A 13,990-nucleotide genomic window follows, 5' to 3' on the forward strand; every position below is an offset into this window, starting at 1 on the left:
ACCACAAGAAGATGGAGCCTCTTGATGCCGCCAACCCTTAGTAAAGGAAATCAGGGGAGAATAGAAAGGGAAGAGGGCCGGCTAAAACAAGGATTAAATGAAGAGACTTAGGTTGTGTTATACCATAACGCACCGTCTACTTCTCTTTTATAATCCTTGGTGAATGCAAAAAAAGGAAAGATTTAAAATTAAAACCTTCTTTTTAATTCCTTTTATGTGTGGTTGACCCTTATTTGGGCAACTATTAAGAAAAAAATTTAAATTAAAATCTCTCTTTTAAATCATTGTGGATGGCTACAAAAAAGAAAAGATTTTAAAATTAAAATATCTCTTTTAATTCCTTGTGGATGACTATAAAAGAAAAGTTTTTAAAAATTAAAATCTCTCTTTTAAATCCCTTGGAGGATGACTATAAAAGGAAATATTTTAAAATTAAAATATTTCTTTTAAATCCCTTGAAGGATGTCTATAAAAGGAAATATTTTAAAAAAATAAAACTCTCTTTTAATTCCTTGTGGCCAACCCCTTGCTTGGGCACCAAGCAAGGCTTGGCCGACCACCTCTTGGGCTCCAAACAAAGTTTGGCCGACCCTTGCTTGGGTACCAAGCAAGGATGTGGCCGGTCCATTACTTGGGTAAGAAGTTGACTTGGTTGGATACAAGGTTTTTTTATAAAGAGGCTACAACAGGAACCTAGAGGAGGAATTGATTTTGGCCTCCTGATGGACTTGGGCTTCCCGTACTCAGCCCGAACACCTAACTCAAGTCCATCAGTAATAACTCATACCACTAAAGGGTTATTATTGAACTACCACACCAATTTCATATTACAATATGTGCTCCTTCTTATTATGAGTGTGTTAATCTCTCTGTGTTTAAGAGATCGTATGTCCATTAATTATCGGACTTCATTGTTATGTCGGAACTAAGTCCACCTGCAGGGTTTACATGACAATCCTTATGAGCTCCTCAAGGGGGCATCATCATCCTAATAAATAGGACGCAGTTTCCTTCTATAATCAACAACACACCATATAAATAATATTATTTCTCAACTTATCGGACCTATTGATTTAACGAATAAATCTCACCCTTTGATAAATTAAAGAAATAAATACTAAGTACATGTGCTTGTTATTATATCAGGATTAAGAATACGCGCATCCATAATAACAGAGATTCTATTCTTTTATGCAGTCGGTATAAAAGGAACAACCTCAAATGGTCCTGCTCAATACACACATAGTGTACTAGTGTAATTTTATAGTCAAGATAAGCTAATACCAAATTACACTACAACCATTCCAATGGTTTGTCCTAATCCATCTTGGTTGTGAGCTACTTTTGTATAATTTATAAGGAACTGATAACATGATCTTCTGTGTAACACCACACACCATGTTATCTACAATATAAATTAAATGGACAATTACATTTAACTAAATGCAGACATTTGACCAATGTTATTCTCATTTCAAAATAAATGTTTATACAAAAAGCTAGACTTTTAGTATACATTCTAACAACTCTATCCTCTTCAAATGGTATAGGATATGAACCCTTGGATAGACTCAAAGGTGAATATTTGAGATCTTTCTTCTTCTTTCCCATTTTAATGCATCCACGTAGAATTACCAAATGGGAATAACAATGCCAAAGTCAAATACAATTCAAATGGAAAAGATGCAGCCACCAAAATTGAATCACCGTCTAAGTCACCAAGTTGTCCACGCCAAGAGCAAGAGGAAAATCAAAATGCCAACCAAGACTTCCAATTCAAAAGAAGCTCCAATTAATCCACGCCAAATGCCAAACAAGACTTCCAAATCAAGAGGAACACTAAATAATCCATGCCAAAATAAAATCAGATGCCACCAAAAATTTTCAAATAAGGAGAACCCTAATTATTGGCCATTAATGTTGAATAATTCTCCCAATAGATTCCTTCTATAGAATGTGCCGGTCGGAATTTGTATATTGTTTGAAAACTTTGACAAACCATTACATGCATTACAAAATGATGAACAGTTGGTGTGTTAGTAGGTGTGGTAATTAAACACGGACAACAAGCAAGAATACTCAACCATGAAGAGCACTGGTAGCAAATGGAGCATCAAGCTGAGCATCAAAAGCACAGACAGCAAGCCGAGCAGCAAAAGCACGGACTGAATCTATGGTTGTCATCCCGCCATAAATCGTCACCTCACTTTTAGCAAGTGGTCAGCTATAAACGAATTTATCGTATCTTTACCACGTGCTGTTTGCTGCGGGCTAGATAGATCCTTATGGTGGATCTATGAACCCTCTTGGGCTTTTTGACAAAGTCCCAGCCATCAACGGATTTGACGCTGTCTTTACCGCGAGTCGTTTACTGCAGATTAGATAGATCGTTATGGTAGATCTATTCATCCTCTTGGGCTTTTTAGCAAAACCCCAGCCATCAACGGATTTATCGCTGTCCTTACCGCGAGCCGTTTGTTGCAAACTAGATAGATCAATTATGGTGGATCTATTTACCATCCTCTCCCATACCTCCCAACTCACATTCTCTCATCATAGGAAATGTGTACAAAATACAAGCCCTCACCACACACAGTAGGATCCCTCACTGTACAGTTATCATTACACCTTCTACACCAACCAACAGTGGGATTCAACTTGCAATTGATGAACACTAAGGAGGATTCAAGTCCACAAACTAGTGGGTATGTATTTGAACCTTCCGAAATAGCCAATTCATATCCGGCGCAATGCCTTGGTACCGACACCTATTTCTAGCTTCCCACATATAATAGATTGAGCTAAAGACAGCTAGATGTCGGGCCTTCATCTTTCTACCACCCCCTTGTTATAATCGTGATAACTGAGAGCTCTTTCACTGTGCAAAAAAGGCGGGTCCCGCCGCCCAGCGGCCCCCTAGGCCTGGCCCCACAGGGATCCTAGGAGGAGGTAAATCAGCGGTGAATGCTGGCCCGGATAAAGCGTGGTGTCTCCGAAATTTAACACAGCCGGCCCAGATTATTCATCCAGTGCGCGTCCGTGGACCTTCGACCCTACAACTCATTGTGCAAGGATGCCACGCCTTAACCGGTTGATCCAGCCCGCGGGGGCAACTGAGAGCTCTTTCACGATTCTATGGGTGGTGGTGTATGGTCGTTGACTGCGAGCTCTTTCATGCTGGCAAAAAGACGAATACACTCACTCCCAGCGCCCCGCCAACCCGCCCTAGGGCCAACACAGAGAAGGTAAATCACGAGCGGATACTAGCCTTTGGAATTGTGACTAGCAAATAAGGGAGACATTTACCTCGGCTTTACCGAGATTCGAACTCTAGACCTCATGGTGGCAACACCTCATGTGCTAGCCACTAGACCGTCCCGAGGGGATGACTGAGAGCTCTTCACGGAAATAGGTACATTTATATAAAACTGATTTGAGAGATAACGACTCTCAAATTGAATGTCGAAATATACATGGTAGTCAGGAGCCCATCCTTTGTAACTGAGGTAGACTCCTTTATCATTACTCAATTCATTTACATCATCATGCACTCAACTTTCCTCTCACCATTATGCTATACGTGGGGCAATCCACAAGCAAAAACAAAGTCAAACCAATATCCAATCACACACACACAACATCACACTAACACATCACATGCATTATAAAATGATGTGTGGCAATCAAACACGGACAGTAGGCTTGAATACTTAGCCATGAAGAGCACGAACAACAAGTGGAGCAACAAAAGCCCGAATAGCAAGCAGAGCATCAAAAGCACGGACTGGATTACCAAGATTGTCATCCCATTGTAGATCGTCACCCTACTTTTAGCAAGTGGTCAGCTATTAATGGATTTACCATGTCTTTACTGCGAGTCGTTTGCTGCGGACTAGATAGACTCTGATGGTGGATCTATGAACTCTCTTGGGCTTTTTGGCAAAACTCCAGCCATCAACAGATTTGACGTTGTCCTTACCATGAGCCATTTGCTACGGACTAGATAGATCATTATGGTGGATTTATTTACCCTCTTGGGCTTTTTGGCAAAGCCCCAGCCATCAATGGATATGACATTGTCTTTACCGTGAGTCGTTTGCTGCGGACTAAATAGATCAATTATGATGGATCTATTCACCATCATCCTCTCTCATGCCTCACATGCAAAATCAAAAGATAAATACAAAGACATGCAAAAAAAAATATAGCAAACTAATCTTTATGTGTCACCCATGTAAAATCTAGTCAATTCTCCCTTGTGCCACCGATTTAAACTTTGCTCCATCCATATCATAACTTGCATGTATGCATAAGCCATGAAGCTTCAAAACCACGTACAGTAGATGAGGCTCCTTCAAAAACACGGACATAAAAAACAGTGAGCTTCAAATTTCGGACAGCAAGCATAGTGAGCTCCAAAAATAGCAACATTAGCTTTGTGGTCTCCATTTCCTTCATGTACAGTCAGTATGACACCTTCTACACCAACCAACGGCGGCATTTAACCTGCAAATGATGAGCGCTAAGGAGGTTCCAAGTCCACAAACCGATGCATATGTATTTGAACCTTCTGAAATAGCTAATCCACATCCCGCGCAATGCCTTGGTACCAACATCAATTTCTAGCTTCCCACATATAATAGATTGAACAAGAGATGGCTAGATGCCGGGCTTTCATCTTTATACCACCACCCTTGTAATATCTCCCAAAAATTTGATGCAACTCCTCAAAGGATTTGAAGTTGTGCTTGATCTCCATCCATCGCTTCACCTTGCACCAAAGTTCACAAATCACAGAGCATTCAAAGAAGACATGTTGATTTGATTCTTCTTATTGTTGGCATATGACATAATCCTTGTTTGTCTCATATTCCATTCTATCCTTGGTCTTCAACCTCCCATGAGCTAGCATCCATAATGTGAAGCGGTGCTTTGGCATGATTTCTGGTTTCCACACAATAGATTTCCATGCTACATCCGACCTCCTTGGCATGAAGAAATTATATGCATTTTTAACTACATTTTCTATCCAATAAACCAATCCATCATTCTCATTTTTGCACTTCCAACACCATTTGAGGTTCTCAAGATCTTGTCCTGAATTTCTATGAGCCTCTTGATCAAAGGAGAGATCGAAGCTTTGCTTTCCCCGTGCTCAAAATTCTGTACCTTTTATATAATGATGGTGTACCCAATTTATCCATAAAGAATATGTTTTGGACTTGATATCCCATAAGATTTTGCTCAACAAATCCTCATTCCATGCAAGTATGTCTCTAAGGCCATATCCCCCATCTTACTTTGGTAGATAATTTTTTTTCCAAGATATAGGAGGCCATTTGGAGGACCAAACAGACATACGACAAAGTGCTTTAATCTTGTCTACAACTCCACTAGGAATTGGAAGCATTGAAAGCCAAAAACATTCCACTCCTTGTAGAACTGTACCTATCAATTCCAATCTTCTGACATATGACAAAGTGTGTTTGGGCCAAGCATTTATTTTTTTTTGTGATAGCCTCTAGGAGCAGTCCATAATTAGCAACCCTAATTTTTCTACCGCCAATGGAATGCCTAAATATTGGAAGGGGAAATAACCTTCTTGAAAACTCAAAAGATCAAAAATTTGGGCCTTCACTCTTGCTTCTACACCGGCCATGAAAATCTACGTTTTTTGTGGATTTTCCTTTAGTCCCGAATGTTGGGACCGAAATGTAGCTAGAGGGGGGGTGAATAGCTCGTCGCGTGCTAGGTGTTCGTCGTTGCTTGTTTCTTCAAAGATATGCAGCGGAAATACAAGAAACAACTACAACAACGCTAACAAATAGATTTTACTTGGTATCCACCTCACAAGAGGTGACTAGTCCAAGGATCCACGCACACACACACACCTCCACTAATAAACACTCCTTTTCGGTAACTACCGAAGGCGGAGAAGCCCTACAAGACTCTCAATACAGAAGGAAAGGAAAGGGAACAAAAGTATAAGCAAAGCTTACAATGAATACAAGAAACCCTAACCCTAGCTTTTTTCTTCTTACTATTGATCCGCCTCTTGACTTGGAAGAGCCTCCAAGAACCTTCAAGAATTGACGATCTGGAGCTTGGAGAGAGCTGTGGAGTTGCTGTCGAGGATCTGGAGTGAACAGTGCAAAGCCTCTACCGAAGAAGACGCACGCCAACGGCCTTTATCTGCGCCAACGGTCGGATCCCGATCGATTGGATTGCTCCCAATCGATCGGGGAGACTTTGGATCGATCCAGAGCGCCTATGTGCTCTCTGGAATAGCCTGAATCGATCGGCTGATCGATCCAGGGCTTGTCGCGCGAAATCGCAGCTCTCAATCGATCCACTGATCGATTGGGGGATCTGGATCGATCGACCGATCGATCCAGCGCCGTTCTGTGCGATCGCGCACTTGTCCCAATCGATCCACTAATCGATTGGGAGGAGGCTTGTCGCGAAGACTCGCCCAATCGATCGGCCGATCGATTGGGCATGAGCCAATCGATCAGCTGATCGATCCAACTCATGATTTCTCCCTAAAATCAAGTCTAAAGCCTCCTAAACCAACATCCAGTCAACCATGACTTGTTGGTACATAAAACCTAGCATCCGGTCACCCTTAACCAGCTAGGACTCTCTCACCAAGTGTCTGGTCAATCCCTTTGACCCACTTGGACTTTTCTTCTCTTGCCAAGTATTCGGTCAATCCCTTTGACCTACTTGGACTTTTCTTACTCTTGCCAAGTATCCGGTCAATCCCTTTGACCTATTTGGACTTTCATCAGATGTCTGATCAACCTTGACCCATCTGGATTTCCCCATGCCTGGCTTCACTCACCAGGACTTCCCTTCTATCTAACTTCACTCACTAGGACTTCTCTTCTGCCTGGCTTCACTCACTAGGTCTTTCACCTAGCTTTACTCACTAGGATTTTCACCTAACTTCACTCACCAGGATTTTCCTCTGTCTAGCTTCACTCACTAGGACTTTCACCTAACTTCACTCACTAGGATTTCCTCACTGCCTAGCTTCACTCACTAGGTCTTTCACCTGGCTTCACTCACCAGGATTTTCTTCTGCCTGGCTTCACTCACCAGGACTTCCTTTCTGCCTGGCTTCACTCACCAGGACTTCCTTTGCCTAACCTCCAAGTTAGGACTTTCACCTGGCTTCACTCACCAGGATTTTCCAGTCAAGTATCCGGTCAACCTTGACCTACTTGACTCTCCATCACAATCTCCACACATGAACAATTGCACCTGCAATCTCCATGTGTTGTCTACATGTATTGTCAAACATGTATTGTCAACATGTATTGTCAAACCATCAAAACATAAACATTAAGACTCGAGCTTGACCCAATTCAAGCTCAGTCAAACTAGGTCAACCTTGACCTGGGGAATATTGCACCAACAATCTCCCAACACCGAAGCCTTTCCGAAGAAATCTAAGTAATCCACTGTGTTGTATAGAAGATGTATCCGCTCGGTAAAACATCATAAGATCATCCGCATAAACAAGATGGGTGATGCCCACCTCCTTGCACATTGGATGGAAGTGAAATAATGACAATTTAGAGGTGACTTTGAGTTTTCTTGATAACACCTCAATACATATTCCAAACAATAGGGGAAAGAAGGGATCCCCTTGCCTAAGTCCTCTTTGCCCACTGAAAAATCATAAACTCCATTAAGAGAGATTGAGTAAGAGACTGTTGTGACACATTCCTTGATCCAATTGCAATATCGTTGGGGAAAACCAAAATCAACGAGTGCCAACATAAGGAAATCTCAATCCATCATGTCAACAACTTTTTTTAAATCAACTTTGATCAAACATCTAGGAGAAACCCTTTTCCTTGCATATTTCCGGAGCAATTCTTGAATCAAATATATGTTGTCACCAATAGAACGCCCCTTTATAAACGCTACCTGAGTCGGATCTAATAAGAAATCCATAACTTCCGATAACCGGGCAACAAATATCTTGGAAATAACTTTGTAGAATACATTGCAACATGAAATCGGTCTATAGTCCGCTACCCCCATCGCATGATCTTTTTTCGACACAAGTGAAATCAAGGAGTGGTTCCATTGCTTTAGTAGTTTGCCACTTTCGGAAAAATTCTTGCACAGCTACAATAAAATCATTACCAATAATATCCTAAGATGAAGTGAAGAATTTCGAACCGTAGCCATCCGGACCCGGGGCTTTTCCACACTCAATATCATGCAAGGCGGTTTTTATTTCTTCTAGCATTACCGGTTTGATTAGATTCTCAGTTTGTCCCAAGGTGAGCTTCCTTCCAACGATCTCACTACTGTCCAAAAATGTGCACGCCTCTTTTTTACCAAGTAAGCCATGAAAGTAGTCAACAAAACTCTTCCGCAACTTCACTTATACTTGTGGTTTGGTCTCCATTGCGTTTCTTGAGTGTGATGATTGCATTCCTCTTGTTGTTCCTCTTTACCACATCATGGAAAAAAATTGTGCATTTATCCGCACTCTTCAAGTATACATTCTTGGCCCTTTGTTAGTAAAATTGTCTTTTCGCTTCGGCTAAAAAATTTGCTTTCTTCCTTATGTGAGTGTCCTCTACAGGAGTTGGGCCACCATCTAAAATGTTTCTTTGGATCTCCTCTAATTCTTCTTTTGCTCTCTTTGCCTTCTCCGAGATGTGCCCAAATTTATTCTTGTTTAGCTCCCTCAAGCACCTTTTCAAGCGGAGCATCTTTACCTTGAGAACATATTGAGTGTTTCCTTGGATAGGGGTTGCCCATGAGTCCTTCACTATCTTCTCAAAGTCTTCATGCAATATCCACATGTTGATAAATTTAAAAGCTCTATTCGGAGGCCGGTCTTTGGACAAGATGTGCACAATAGTACATGAATGGTCCGAGAGACACCCCGATGTCGTAAACTCTGCATATGCATCAAAATCTGCCATCAACCAAAAAGAATTAACCAAAGCTCTATCTGGCTTGCAAGAAACGTTACCATTAGACCATGTAAAGCAGCATCCAATGGAACGAAGATTCACCAATCCACAAGCTTGTGTAAAAATCTGCATATCTCTCATCTCATGATTTGTGATAGGAGAACCACCTTTCTTTTAATCAATAGACAAGAATGAGTTGAAATCGCCCATAACCATCCAAGCATTAGTAATATTATCTCCCAAATTTGCAAATGTCTCCCATAAAGGTCTTCTTTGTTGGATCGAAAGCGCTTGAGGGGGGGGAGGTGAATAGCGCTCGTGGCTTTCACAGTCGATTTCGTAAAATAAAGCAGCGGAAATAGTAAAATGCACAAACACACAGAAGACACGAGCGGTTACTTCGTTCGGAGCCTATCTCGACTCCTACTCGAAGGCCCATGGTCGTTGACCGCTTTCGGTGGCCAGCAACTATAGTATCGCAAGAAGAATTACAACTTTGAAGTACAATTGAAGTGAAAGCAAAAATAAGACTAATTATACCGACGACAAGAACAGTATTTCGGAGCTTCGGGTCGTCGGGATTTTGTAGCAGCACTTCCGGGCGTTTTTTGGAGTAGCACGTTTGATCCTGTCTGAGAAGCTACCTAACCCATATCAACGTTGAAGAAAGTAGGCTTGGAAATCGTTGTTCTGAGCTGTTGTTCGAAGTTCCCTTATAAACAGTGCTGGAGGCGCCTCCAAGCCTGTCCGAGGCGCCTCCAGGCCGCCGAGTCGCACGGGTGGATCAGCGCAAACCTGGTCGCACCTCATCCCTCTGAAGGTGCCTCCAAGCTAGTCCAAAGCGCCTCCAACGCCTGGTCCAAGGAGCCTCCAGCTTCCTCCGAGGCGCCTCCAGCTCCTCTGGACAGCTGGCTTCGGCTAGCACCCGAGGCGCCTCTAAGTCCCATGGAGGCGCCTCGGACACTGTTCATCCGAGGTTAAAGATGCTCCTTTGTTCCTGCAAATTGTGTTAGTCCCAAACATAAACTCTGTAAAACAAAGTTAGCACATGGATAATATGATAAATAAACTTGATAGTCGTCGGACTGTCGGGTCTGACTTCGGATTTCCAACCGGAAACCCTAGGTCGACCCGACACCTACTGTTCCCTCTACGGGGAACGCGTTCTCACCTACTCCACTCAGGAGATTTACCTGTTGCCAGTGCGATCCTCCAGATCGACTGGACTTTTGCTCAGCGTTCGAAGCTTCCGGACTTTCTGCTGACTTCCGCTTCCCGGCTGATCCAGTCTTTCACCTGGTTCGCGACACTAGGACTTTCCACCTAGGGTTACCCCCTAGGACTTTTGCCTGAAGCTCTCGACCCGCCAAGACTTTCCGCATAGGGTTACCACCCCTATGACCTAGGGTTACCACCCCCTAGGGTTTTCCACCTACCTAACCGCAGCTAGGACTTTCCTGAAAAACTCAATCAAGTGCATTAGATCACAAAACAACTTAACTTTGAATTCCTTTGTCATTATCAAAACAACGGTCGATCATCGGATGCTTCACGCACCAACATTTTTGTGACAATTGAATGAAGGCAATAGACAAAAGTTACAAAGAAGCTCCTACAAGAGATACGACATTGAATATAGCAATGTATATATTGATTTGTAGTCATAACAATAACCAAATCAACCTTATGCAAATCTCAAAGAAGAAATATGCGGCCATGATTAGATAAGTTGAAATTATGTGCATGCTCTATACCTGAGAACCTCCTTTGTAATATAGGACTTAGTGAGTCTTCATTGAGTTTTGTTTTCATTAATGTCATAACTTAATGTCTTTTACTAAAAGAGATGTTGCACCCCTCCATGCTTTAGGGGTTGTGAAAGCCCCTAATATTCCAAGATGCAACCTTCATTTATGACCATTATGGGCTGCTCGCACCCGTTGTCTTGTACCAATCATAGGGGCAGGTGTACTACTAGCCGTATCCCCGCTCATAGATGATGTAACAGTGGACAACAAGGAAGATGTTGATGCTTTCGATACCATATGAATAGTCTCACTTGCTGCCCTATCTTCTTTTGATGCCGTGGAGGAAGAAGTAGAGGAGGAGGATGAGCTCCCTTCACTTAGAATTGTCGGTTGCTGGACAACTTTCGGTGGCTGCACTTGCTCGGTTTCTCTAGGCACCTCATCGTTTGTTTCCACCTCTTAAGGGGCTATTGTTATGGCATTTGATCCTCTTCTTGGTGGGCTTCATATTCACAATTGGGAAGAATTATATCACGATGGCAAAAAGGCGAATATGCTTGCCCCCAGTGCCCCCGCCAACCCGTCCCAGGGCCAACACGGAGGAGGTAAACCAAGGAAAGAATTATATCACGGTGGCAGAAGGCGAATACGCTCGCCCCCAGCGTCCCCGCCAATCCGTCCCACGACCAATACGAAGGAGGTAAATCACGGGCGGCTACTAGCTTTTGGAATAATGACTAATACATAAGGGAGGCATTTACCTCGGCTTTGCCGAGATTCGAACTCAGACCTTATGGTGGCAACACCTTATGCGCTAGCCACTAGAGTCATTCGAGGGGACAACCAAACTAGGGGTGTTCTAGTTATGACGTTGTACCCTTTGACTGAGGTGTCAGGTTCGAGCACCCCCCCCCCCCCCCGCCGCAGGCTCTTATCAATTAAGTGGTACCGTTTACCCAAAAAACCCTTCGGGGGTTTCTGATAAGGGGTCATTTCGACGGTGGTGACGGTCACTATAAAAAGTTTACCTATACAGTTTTAAAGGAAAGAATTATATCACGATTCTATGGGTGGTGGTGCATGACCATTCTTAGTTGGTGGAGCGATTTTAAAATTAAGGTAGGGTAAACTTTTTACAGTGACTGACCCACCGTTTCGCGGCCCCATGCCCCAGAAACCCCCGAAGGGAATTTTTGGGGAGCCTCAGTACCACTAGCTGGCACTTCAGTCAACGGGTAACAACGTCCTATCCAGAGCACCCCTAGATCAGTTGTTAAACTAAACTAGAGTAAACTTTTTATAATGACTTGACCCACCGCTTCGAGGCCCCATACCCCAGAAACCCTCGAAGGGATTTTTTTGGGAGCCTCAGTACCATTGTGTTGATAAGAGTGTGCGCAAGGCACCTCAGTCAACAATAATCCGACGGATAAAGAGTTGATAAGAGGGCTCGAACCCGACACCTCAGTCAACAAATAACAACATCATATCTAGAACACCTCTAGATCAATTCTTAAAACTAAGATAGGGTAAATTTTTTATAGTGACTAGGCCCACCGCTTCATGACCCCATACCCCAAAAACCCCCGAAGGGATTTTTTGGAGAGCCTCAGTACCACTCTGGTTCATAAGAGCGTGCGCAAGACATCTCAATCAACTATATTCAACGGATAAAGGGTTGATAAGAGGGCTCGAACCCGACACCTCAGTCAACGAATAGCAATGTCATATCTAGAACACCTCTAGATCAGTTGTTAAAATACAAATTAAAATGCCGAGAAAGGTATGATAATTATTTGATTGTATGTGATGTAATGTGAGAGGTGAAATTTTTTTTTTTAATCTAGGTATCTAACTTTTTGAATCGACTAATTCTAGAGGTAATTGGTCTGGTCTATAAAAATTTTTCATAGGTAACTAGGATAAATTCAAAAAATACATATGAATCCTGACGGATGATCCAACATCCCGAATGAGGGAAAGACTTTTCCTACACTCGAAACATCTTAAGTGACAAATTTGCAAGTCCCATTGAGGTTTGGTAGTTTAGTATGGCACAGACATCTCACAAGTTAGAGGTGCATTGATCAGGATAACCTGCTTATGGAAGCATCACCTTCTACAAGGAATGTGATGCAATGCATCGAACAAGAGAAATGAAGAAATACGACGATAGGATTGTCTTGTCAAAAATCATGTTTGCAGTGAGACCTCACGGCTAACTTGTAAAACCTAACGCTTGGGGATGTTCCTAAGAAGAAGCATCTGCTCCAAGGCTTCCTAGCTCACACACACTTGAAGGTCTTTCAATAGGCTAATTTGACAAAATTGGCTTATTCGTCATGCGTTTGGAACCAATTGACAACATCCCATTGCACACACGTTGCAACCAACCAAATTAGTGCATTATGATATATGGGGACTGATCTTGTTTGAAAATCGATGAGATGGAAAGTTGAGATGTGACACTCCCGCTGACCGCCTGTAAACTCCTCCGCCCTGCAACACAGATGGCATCAGTGCCGAGCCAGGAAAGGGGTCCCCGATGTTGATCCTTTAATGCTTAAGTCAGTCATCGACGATGAAGTAGAAGACGGAGCAACAACAAGAATGAACAGTGTAGCACAAATGGTGTCTATTGTGTACCTTCGTCTATGTTTGGACCCCCTTTTATATAGAGTTTTTGTAGCGTGTGTGCACGCTTCCCCAAGCGGGTGCGCGCCTCGAAGTTTCTCCTGAAAAAACTTGTCAGTAAAGTGTTCCTAACACAATATCTTAACGAGCCGAGCATATCTCAGATGTGGTGGAAGCTTCCGTCGTACGATCTTCTGGGTGACCATGTCTGGTGTCAGCGACACTAACTCCCAAAAGGATGTAGATGGATAACACAACGAGGTAGTTGCTAGACTGAGCGGGATAGTCGCTCGGTCGGGACTTCGCTGTTCCTGTGTGCCACCCGCTCGACCGAGACTGCATCGCGTCCGCTCGGCTGGAACTCCCCTATGCTTGTGTCGCGTCCGCTCGGCCGAAGTTCCGCTCTGCCAATATCGAGTCTTGCCGTCTGGCCGAGCGGGGTAAATGCTCGACCAGGATACCGTATTCTCTTGGTGTCCAACACCTCCTTAAGCGTCGATTGTTCGACGCATCCCCCGAGTCAAAGGTAGGGTCGGATCGGACACCTTCTCCTCCTGGTCGGGGACCTGATCGTCCGACCGACCGATTGACTTATCGTTCGTCCGACCTTATGATACCCGAACGTTAACCGTCTTGACTTTGACCTCTATCATGGTAACTATC

This window comes from Zingiber officinale, chromosome 7A (genome assembly GCF_018446385.1).
Source record: "Zingiber officinale cultivar Zhangliang chromosome 7A, Zo_v1.1, whole genome shotgun sequence".
NCBI lineage: Eukaryota > Viridiplantae > Streptophyta > Magnoliopsida > Zingiberales > Zingiberaceae > Zingiber > Zingiber officinale.